This window comes from Malurus melanocephalus, unplaced genomic scaffold (assembly GCF_030028575.1).
Source record: "Malurus melanocephalus ecotype Western Australia unplaced genomic scaffold, MMel_1.1 scaffold_265, whole genome shotgun sequence".
Classification (NCBI taxonomy): domain Eukaryota; kingdom Metazoa; phylum Chordata; class Aves; order Passeriformes; family Maluridae; genus Malurus; species Malurus melanocephalus.
In genome coordinates, this window is record NW_026623497.1 from 423,110 (window position 1) to 433,762 (window position 10,653).

A 10,653-nucleotide genomic window follows, 5' to 3' on the forward strand; every position below is an offset into this window, starting at 1 on the left:
ATTACATCGTCTAACCTGAAACATTTCATTGAACCTTTCCTCCCTTAATATTTTTTTTAAATCATATTAAGTGTGCTGGTCATGATGCAACCTGTCCAACTCTGTCCTGGAGTTACACCTTTGAAATACAAACAGTAACTCTGCATTAAAAATGCAAAAGGAGACATGATGAATAAAGGTGTTCCTTCCCAGCTCCAGCAAGTGTTGGAATATGCAAAAATTGATTGATGCATTGAACAATCACTTATTTCAGATCAATTTTGTAGGTGAAGTCCTGATAGGATTCCTGCCTATGTTAGATTCTCCATGTTAACTGTTAAATACAGAAGAAAAAAAAAAAGCAAGGACACTTGAGAGGATTGAAATTGCATAAATCTTAATTCTGAGTGATGGCATTGGCACAACTGCAAAGAGGTCTTTGCAATCCTCTGTTCATAATTAGCTTGAAATTAATCTTTTCCATTTTAGTCTAGAAATCCTGCTGTCTTGCCAACTAAAAGTACTAATCAAACTATCTATAAGAGGCCCTGGATGCATTAAAGATAAGCACACCTACAGGAAACTTTAACACTCTTGCCTTCTCTGCCACCAAACTCCAGACACATTCACTTTGGGACTCTGCAAAAGGGAAAGAAAATATGGATTCTTTTCAAAACATTCAGATTCAAACCACTAATAACACAAGAAGTGACAACAAGAGAACTGCTGCTAACTTGGATCATGGGATATAGAGCAATCATTCCTGTGTTATAAAATTAAACCAGGTCAAACCAACATTGTCCCAAATTCACTTCATAAACCAGTKCAAAACTGCATCTTGACAATGAYAGATGTCTCAGTGTCTGAGAGCAATGCATGCTTCAGTTTACAGCTCCCAAAACAGTAATGATTTAGACAATACAYTCACAGGTGAGATTTTGCTTTYCATTTTAAGCCCTTCTAAAAATRAGCAAAACAATACTTTTCTTTGATARGAGCTATAGGTTRGTTAAGATAATATATTAATATTAGYTCATRCATGAATGAGSAMTTYATCACCTTTTTCTCCCCCTAAAAGCATAAACATTCTGAAAATRAAAACTATTATTAAAAACATTTGCCTGTATTTCTCATGACAGTTGCAAWGGATCAGAGATGGATATCTTGAAACTTATTTTGAATTATTCACTTTGAAATTTTTATACATGGAAATATGTATATTTGTTCTCTCTGGAAAAACTTGGCTGATCAGCAATCTAAGAGTCATTTCCTTGCCCTGAAAAAAAAACCCTAAGGCATTTAATTAGTTATTATTTGTTCTTTACTTAGGCATACTTGATGACTTCAGTGGTAGTTTAGTAGAGCAGGAACTGGAAATAAAATTGRATGAAGAAATCAACATCTCTTCACCTGGAAAGAACATTTTTTTTTTTCTTGGCTTACTTTATATACCTGTAGCTGAATAAAACCGGCAATAGTATAGCTATTAACAGACTTAATTAACTTTAGAAGATTAAGGAACATTGGCAAAAGARTAAATAAAACATAACATCACTTATCACAGCATAGGCTTAGCCCACTGGACATAGAAAACCTTTAAAACCATTCAATGCTACATTCTGTGAGAGGAAAGTTAGAAGAAGAAAGGGAGAAAAACAGAAAGACAGGAAAGATATAGAAAAGGAACTTCACTCACATGAAGCCCACCTTGGAATTCAAGGGTCTGAAAGAGAATTTAGTATTTATCTTAATGACCCTTGGGAAACTCAACTTCCCAGCACCTCATCAGGGTGCTGCAGTGTGAGCTGTCTAAATTTCAGGAATATTCAAATAAGGATTTCAATATTTATGTAGTCTTTTACCTCAAGATTTCCAACGTATTTAGCAAAATAATATAAAATAATTGTTGTTGCTGTTGTTGTTGTTGTTGTTGAAAATAGAATACATTTCATTGGTTTGATTTCTGCCAGGAAAGCAATTGTGGTCCATATCATTCCTAGCACTGTTACAGGAATTGCAAATGCAAAACATGTTGTCCAGAGTTATTTGCTTTCTGCAACAGGCAGGGACACATTTTCAGTGTCATATGACTTTTGATTCTTAATTTGAAACCCAAGCTACCTTATAGTTAACTTTCTTGGAGTAATAATGATAAGGTACAAAAACATTTTATTTGTATCAGTGTATTTTTCTGGTTGCCTCAAGTAAATGAAAATACACCTTATGGTCACTACCTGATACTTGGAAACTCTCTTTTCTTCATCAGACTCTTTGGTCTGTTCAAGGACTGAATCCTCTGGGCATTGTGTTTGGGATTGGATTTGTTTAATGGAGAGCTAACTAAAATATTGAGAGATTTAGATACATGATCCAATTGCTTTCAATATTTTTTAGCAAAGGAAGAAGTCTTCACAAAAAAAAAATTGAGAAAGTATGCTTCAGGCTAAAATAATATATGAACATGTGTAGAATATGATTTGTTTTGGGGAAAACTACAACCATGCTCAAGTTGTACCTCATGTCCACATTGTCCTGGGAGTACATAATCTGAAGTTTTTGAGTCTATTTTTGAAATTTATTAGATGTTAAGCAGTTGAAGTTATTTATTTCCTTTAAATTCTTGTATGTCTTATATGTATTTCTCATCTATCCTGGCCTGAATCCTACAGTGCTTGTTGTACCTTAACTAAACAATTGGTAAATAATCAACAAGATTTGAATCAGGACCATAGATAAATATTCAGACAGAATTTTCCATTGCYTTCTAAGCAAGGCACTGCTTGAAGTATAAAGAGTGGCAGAAAACAAAGACAATTGAAGGCAGAAGTCATTTCGTGCACAGACATATGACATTATGTATRYCCACCAYTAGCAGTTTTAAATAATTAATTTTRCAYAAGTGYTGAAACTTCCTCAATGACACATTTGTCAACAAATTAGCATCTCAAGAAAAAAAGTTCTATACTTCATTATTACTGAGATCAGTTAGGTGCACAAGGAAGTTTCTCTGTCTAGGAGAGGACATATTTAGAAACTGGGCACCCAGAATAAAAGAGAGATATATATTAACCATATAACATTTGCACACAAGGCTCTTCATCAATTACTATTTTAAAAAAAATTAATAACCATCCTCTTTAGAATGTTTCTTCCATCAGTGTTTACTGAGGCTACAAAACAGATTAATTTCACATTTTAGCAGCATAAGCCAAATCAATTACCAGATGATATCCATTTGCTGTATCTCACAAATGAGCAGTTCCCATCAACAAATCTGATTGCTATTTCAGACTAAATTCATTCCTCAAGCAAATTGCCCATCTTAAAAGTTCACAGGGCCTGTGCAAGGACATCAATACTACATCAACTTGCATAGGAAGWTACTTGAGTTAACTCTTATGTGATAATAATTCTTTTCTGACCCTGTCCATGTTTTGAACAATAAACAATCCATTCAGTCAGTAGTGATGGTTTTAATTAGCCATTGCTTTCACTAAGTTTTATAACTTATAATATTCATAAATCAGAGATGGCATTTAGTCTAACTAACCAAACCACTGAAGCAGAAGAAAAAGGAAGCAACTATATGTGTTTATGTTAATCTCTTTAGAGACCAGGATTATTCAGATTAAAAGGAACAGCTATTCAAATAGTCTTTTCTTCATCCAGGGACAACTAATAATCTGACTAGAAACATTAGACCATTAAAAAGAAAGTCAAAACAAGTCTCTGCTATAAAGATCATGTTTCAAGTGCATAAAATCCTTTCCCCTGTGGAAAAAAAATAATTTTACCAGTTTAGAGCAAGATTTAAAGTGTGAATTAGAAATTGACACATGGTRAATTGGGTCAAATTATACTTATACTTCATGAAGCCAATAAAAATTCTCCCTGAAAATTGAATGCTGAGAAAAAATGAAGACAATGAAGAAATGTCAGCTAGAATTCTGTCAAAATCGCAGTAAAATAATTGAAAAGCTATCTGTAAAAATGATGGATCTGTATGTCCAAGTACTCATGATTTAAAATCATAACTATTAAACAAAATTATTGAGGAGATAATTCATTAATAAGCTAGCTCCTCAAGTTTAAAATTCTTCAGTCCAACAGAAACTAAAGCAGTATAAGCAGTTCCTAAATGGGAACATTACAATTATACCATCACTTCAAGACCTATTAACTAGAGTTAATAAAAGAAGCAGGCTGCCTTTCTAAATTCATCCTCCATGTCCAAGTCTAATTCAGCTAATGTATTTCTTTATTCTAAATGTGRGTGTGGTGCCCTAGTGACTTCCAGAAACCATAGCATTTGACTCTCCCATTTCTCCCATTCACTCTTGGGCAGAGTCTGTATTTTTCACTGGAAGAATTTTTCATCTAAACAAATATCTAGAACTGTATTTGCATTTGAAAATATATTCTGATCAACATTTATTAATGTTGTTGCTGTTTATTATTATTATTATTATTATTATTATTATTATTACTACTACTACTACTATTTGTAGCATTTTTATCCTTAGCACAGACACCACAGTAAAAGCAAGGTGTGGGTTTATTCCATGCCTTAACCACCTACACACTTCCTAACTACAATTTCAGGGCCTAATTCTAAAATCTTGAGCCAAAAATAAAATGTAATATAAAATTAGAAAGCTTGACTTAAGCCAAGATTTCACTTATTGAGATGGAATCTTTATTATTCCCTTGAATTAACAAAGGGAAAATGGAAAATCAAAGAATATCCTGATTTGGAAATGATCCACTACAAATAAAATAAAACAGTTGAGGAGGAGAGGGACATGCAGCAGAGTTAGAACACTCCACAAGAGCTTGAGCATGAGGCCACTGACAACATCTTTGGCATTTGCCCTCACAGCAGTAAAGTGACACACAGGTACCACTGCAGCATTAATCCACTGCAGCATCCGACTATAATTCTCTAATTAATTGTCTCTCTTAATTAATTCTCTAATTAATTGTCTCTAATTAATTGCTTGCTACCTCACAGACCTCTAAGTCATCTGAAAATTTTACCAATAAGGATTTTACATTAATGTCTGGATCAATCATAAAAATATAAAGCAGCTCATGTCCCCAAGAGACGATGGTAAAGATGGCATTTCTCATTGATCTCTCTCCATCAGCAGCTTCATTTTGATACCTGTCAGTGAGCCAGGTCTAATTCATCCACTGTAGCTTCTAAATGCTACATAATGCAGAGTTTGTAAATTGAAATATTATGTGATACTAAATTAAATGCCTCAGAGAAATCAAAGTATCTAATAYTGACAGAGGTGTCTTTATCAACCAGACCTTGAACTCTGCTGAAAATAAAGCAAAAGCTGACTTGTCTGAGAAGAAGCTCACAGTGACAAGCTTAGTTWTATTTTGATTATCTGATTCTTATTTTAACAGATTCACAGAGTAGCCACTTCATTATTACACCTTGGCTAGCATCTGGCTAATATTTAGTTTCATTGACTCATTTTTTTTAACCAGCAAATCTTTTCTGTCCTTAAATCTATTGTCAGCTTTCCATGCAACAGAGATAAATTCCAGAGCAAGACTGGTTCCTCAATTCCTTACTGTCCACTCGATGCATTCATAGAATGTTATTATGGTTTGGATTGTAAGGGCCTTTAAATTCTTCTCTTTCCAATGCCCCTGGTATGGGCAAGGACATCTTCCACTAGACCAGGATGTTCAAAGCCCCATTCCGCCTGGCCTGGTTCATTGCCCAGGAAGGAGCATCCACAGCTTCTCTGGGCAACCTGTGCCAGTGCTTCACCACCATATATCCCCAAATTTCACAATGCTCTGTGCCAAGCATTCTGTCTTCCTCCTGGATTTTATGGCACATGGCCATAGCCCTGTAAAAACTCACATTTTAACAGAGAAGGGGTGGTTAACCACATGACTAAATAAAAGCAATCATTTGCTATAACTTCTAAAGCCAATTCCTGTAGAGTAGGTGGAGCTGATTCTTCAACCCAGGACCTAGTTTCAAAGCAATGGATGTATTTGTCCTCATGATTTGTCATCTGGGCTGCAGTAACAGTTCAAGCATGGAAAACTTCCCTGTAATCTCTGAATGGGATCCTTTCACACKGCCAACATACACACTTTGGCTGTGCTGCCAAAAGCAATTCCAGACTTGTGYGGGTCTCTCAGGAGTGTTGGGGTTATTCTTTTTCTTCATTTACTTCCAAGAGGACTAAGGTGTTCATTCCAACTTTTCCAAAAGAAGAACATCAGAATTTTAAAAGCCTGTACAAATGAAAATTACTATTCTCCTGACACTCAGTAAGAATAATTTTCAGYTTTTTTCTCACTTAGTTGCCTGCTAAAGTTTTAAAAACATTAAAGCTCTGCTTCTAGCCYGCAAGTTATTTTGAAATTCAAATCCTGTGACTTTTGAAGTAGAATTGTTTTACAGCTGTCAGGAAATACAGTGAAGCAGAGTGGTTACTCCCAAGTCACACAACAGCTTATCTTATTAAAAATAAATATTTATTTATGGGTCAGATCATGAACAATTTATTTTTTCATGTAGTTACAGACATATAAGTATTCATATTTTATAGAAAGGGTGTTTAACCTGAAGTAGGACTACAAAAAAAAATGGAGTGCTTATATTCTGATCAATAATAAAAATATTCATATAATGCAGTTTCATAGAGACCAGTGCAGTATGCATGTTTAAAGCTGCTATTTGAGTAAAAAATATCCTGATACTTTTTTTGGATCCTTTATGAATTTAAGATGATGCTACCAAGAAGAGGAAGACAGAATTCAGACACTTATGCAAAAGGAAGAATTAGATTTCAGTGTTCACTTTGCCTCAGGTACACTTCAGGGAAATGCATGACATAAATATGCATGTATTTGTGCAAATAGGCATAAATCCCATGCACAATTTTACACTGCAGCTTTTATTTTGAAAGATGGGGGGGAAAGACAAATATCCCTTCACTGTTCTCTTTTTTTATGCCATCACATACGGTATTCACTTCTAAAAGGTTTTTGACTCTCAAGAAACTGCAATATCCTAATTCAACTGTGCTGTTGGGAGCCATCAAAAAACTCATTTTGATATCCAGCTTGATAGCTTTACACCCTAACTCAGAGTGGCAAGAAGTTCAGGTCTCCATTCAGTGTCTGTGACAGTCACACACGCCTGCTCCGAATCCCATCATGGCAAGAAACAAAGTCTGAGGGGAGAGCTCTCTCCTAATATAAAAAAAAATATCTTCTGTAGTTTGTAATAAAACTTCCTTTAGCCGTGGAACCCCACTGAGCAGGACACAACAGCACAGAGTCAGGGGGACACTTCCATTTTACAAACTGTAGTTGGTCAGCCAAAGGAAATTTCCAGCAGAGCTTCCTCTGCTGGAAATATGCCAAATGCATATTTTTTAATTCTTTTTTTTAGTAAATATTATAATACTTCAAATCTTTTACTTTGTCTCCACCCCAGTTTTGATTCCAAAACCAGACTTCTGCTATTGTAAACGCCGATACATTCTCTCAGTTCTTCCTCTTGTCTGTTGATCCAGAATTCAATCATTGAACTGAGTAACTCCTCCTGAACGTTTAATTGGACATTAACTGGCAGCTCTTGGAGGAATAGTGAGCTCTCATTGCAGTTTTATCTAGAGGGTCTGCTGAGTACCTCCCACAGCAGTCAATATCCCACAGCAACTGCCAAGGAACCTCTGCTATATCTCTAAAATTAACCATGACAGACACTCTGAACAGATTTTTTATGCTTTTCAGCAAAACAATTGTTATTCATTGTCATGGGTAGGACATCAACATGATGTTCAAACCATACATGGATTTGCAAGACATTCCTCACATCTCTTTCTCACCACTCTGAGAGATGAAATTGTGAAATGTACAGAAGGCGTATAAATTAAGGAAATAAATGGTAAAAATAAATATTAAGCTTCTGACATTTGGTCTAAATCTCCCCTRTTTCTTCCATTTGCTCAATTAATAAAAATATATAAAACTTTAAAATACCTTTCCTCTTAGCTCTAGATTTTATGCATAATAGTAATTTCTGAAAATTTTAGAGATTACTGTATCTASAGTTGAAATGCTAGCACCTGAATGTTTGAAAGCCAGTCTAGAATCYACTAGTCTTGAAACAAACACTCTCAGACTTTTAAAATAATCTTCCATTATTTTCAGATCACATTTGCTATGAGAAAAGGAATAACATTTCAGGAAAGTTTGATGATTTCTATTTTATCTGCTGTGTGCACAAAGCYTAAGAAAAAACAGCCAGTTTTTGAGAACCATCGTGAGCAATTCTGAAGACAAAATTTTAATTTGTGAGCCATACAGAACTTCCATCAACATTTTCACTAAAAGTGAAACCCAGCTTTACTGATAGAAACATAAAAGTGAAATACAAAAACTCAACTCTCTCAACCTGCTTTTACCTCTGCAARTGTCAGAGGTTTGGCACAGTAGCAGTTGCATTCTGAGGCTAATTAGAACCCCAGTTTTTCCTGGAGGTAGCATTTAATAGAGCATTCCTCTGCAGTAYCTCTTAGCTTCTGAAACAATCAGCAACCAGAAAAACAGTTCCAGTAGGGATAGAAAGAGCCACCAGAAATAAAGCAATAAATTTTMAGTGTGAATTTGGGTCATACAAGAAAGCTCATCCCAGTATCATGACACTTACTTTTTGGAGCGATGCCATGAAAATAATTATTTTTTCAGAACATGTTGAGTAGAGGCTAAACTTTTTATTTTGCAAACAAATCAAGTTATCTACTTTCTTTGTGTACACTAGTTTTCAATCACATCTTAAACCATGTTATTTTTTCATTAGAGCCAGGATAGCACTTCAAATATCACAGTTGTTTTACTCTCGTTTCTTTCCTTATAAGGTTATAAAGCACTAACTCCTTAACACCTCATCACACACCAGTGCACAATTTTTGACAAGCTTTTCCCAGCTAACAAGTCCAGTCCCCTACCATTACTGTGTAGCTCAAAAAGCACAAAGTCCACCAGCTCTGCAACTGGTCTAATTTATAAACTAGTTCTATCCCTCCCTGATTCTATATTTGGATCCATATATTCACTTACATCTGAATCATTAGAGAAGAATATGGAGAAAGTTTTGGCTGTAAATCAGAGACAGATGGAATACAATGAGAATATAATTGTTTTCTGCTATCTACTGATGTTTTAAGATTCAGCTCTCAGATTTCCTCATTATCTGTGTGTTTTCTGTGCTCCTCAGGGTAGGGAAGAGTAAGATAACACAGAACATGTCCTCATGGAATATGTTCTCATGGAACACAAGGAACATGGGGCATTCAGATTGGAACACAAGGAACATGGGACATTCATATTTTGAGGAAAGGATTGGAAGGCTAAAAGGTAGCGAACTTGTGGGTTGAGATACAGTTTAATAGGGAAAGCAAAAGCCACAACACACACAAGCAAAGCAAAGCAAAACAAGGGGATAATTCATGATTTCCCAAGGGCGGGCAGGAGTTCAGCCATCTCCAGAAGAGCAGGGTCCTATCATTCATAATGGCAACTTGAGAATATACCACCACCCTCTCCTTCATCCTCCTTTCCCCCTCTTTATACACTGAGCACAATGTCACACGGTCTGGAATGTCCCTTTGGCCAGTTGGGGTCACCTGTCCGGGCTGTGTCTCCTCCCAGGCACCCCCAGCCCCTCCCCAGYGTGGCAGCACCAAAAGCAGAAAAGGTCTCGGCTCTGTGTGAGCCCTGCTCAGCAATAACAAAACATCTCTGAGTTATCAACCTGTGCTCAGCACAAACCCAAAACACAGCCCCACACCGGCCACTGGGAAGAGCCCAACATTGTTCTTAGAAATTGGTTAGAAAATAAAAGCGTGCAGTCTTAGAACATTTTTGTAATAGTAAAATTGTGCCACTACCTCTTTCTCCTCTGGTCTTATTTAAATATATCATATTTCTTCTCATTTTAGCTGATTAAGATCTTTTCTCTTTTACTTTCCTCATCTGGAAAAGTGAGGCAGGTTTTATTATGATTTATAAAGCTTTAAAAAGATTACAACCTAAAGTCAAAAGAACTGATTTGCTATTTTCAAACTAATGTAATCATGCAGAAGTTATGAGATGGGAATGTTATTAAACTCTCTACACTTTCTTCAGTAACTTAKTTAATTATAATAATTTTGGATGGCATGCTATCTAAACTTTAGCTCTCTTCCAAAAGCTCTGGAATTCAGTTTATCACATATTGCAATTTTCTTTTCTCTTCAAATGAAATTTTCTGCAATATATTGTTTTAATAATTGAAAAACAAATATTACATTTATGGTCCACCTTTGTTTCATTTAATCTACCAAAAAAAGATATTTCCAAATCATGCTAAGTCAATACTAAATTTTGTGTAGGGAGCTTGCTCTGAGATAACTTCTACTGCTGATGAAGTTACAGGCTCCACTCTTATTCACACACTCGCATGTCTATATTGCTTTTGAAATGTTTTCTCAGAAGAATCCTTAATTATGTATTCTAAAATAAAGTTTATCAAATAACATAGAAATGACCAGCAATACAGGTTTCCTCTAACTGTCAGAACCACAGTAACGAGACCAAGCATTTGTGCATTATGGCCAGAAAGTTTATTTTTTAAATCTGGGAGGG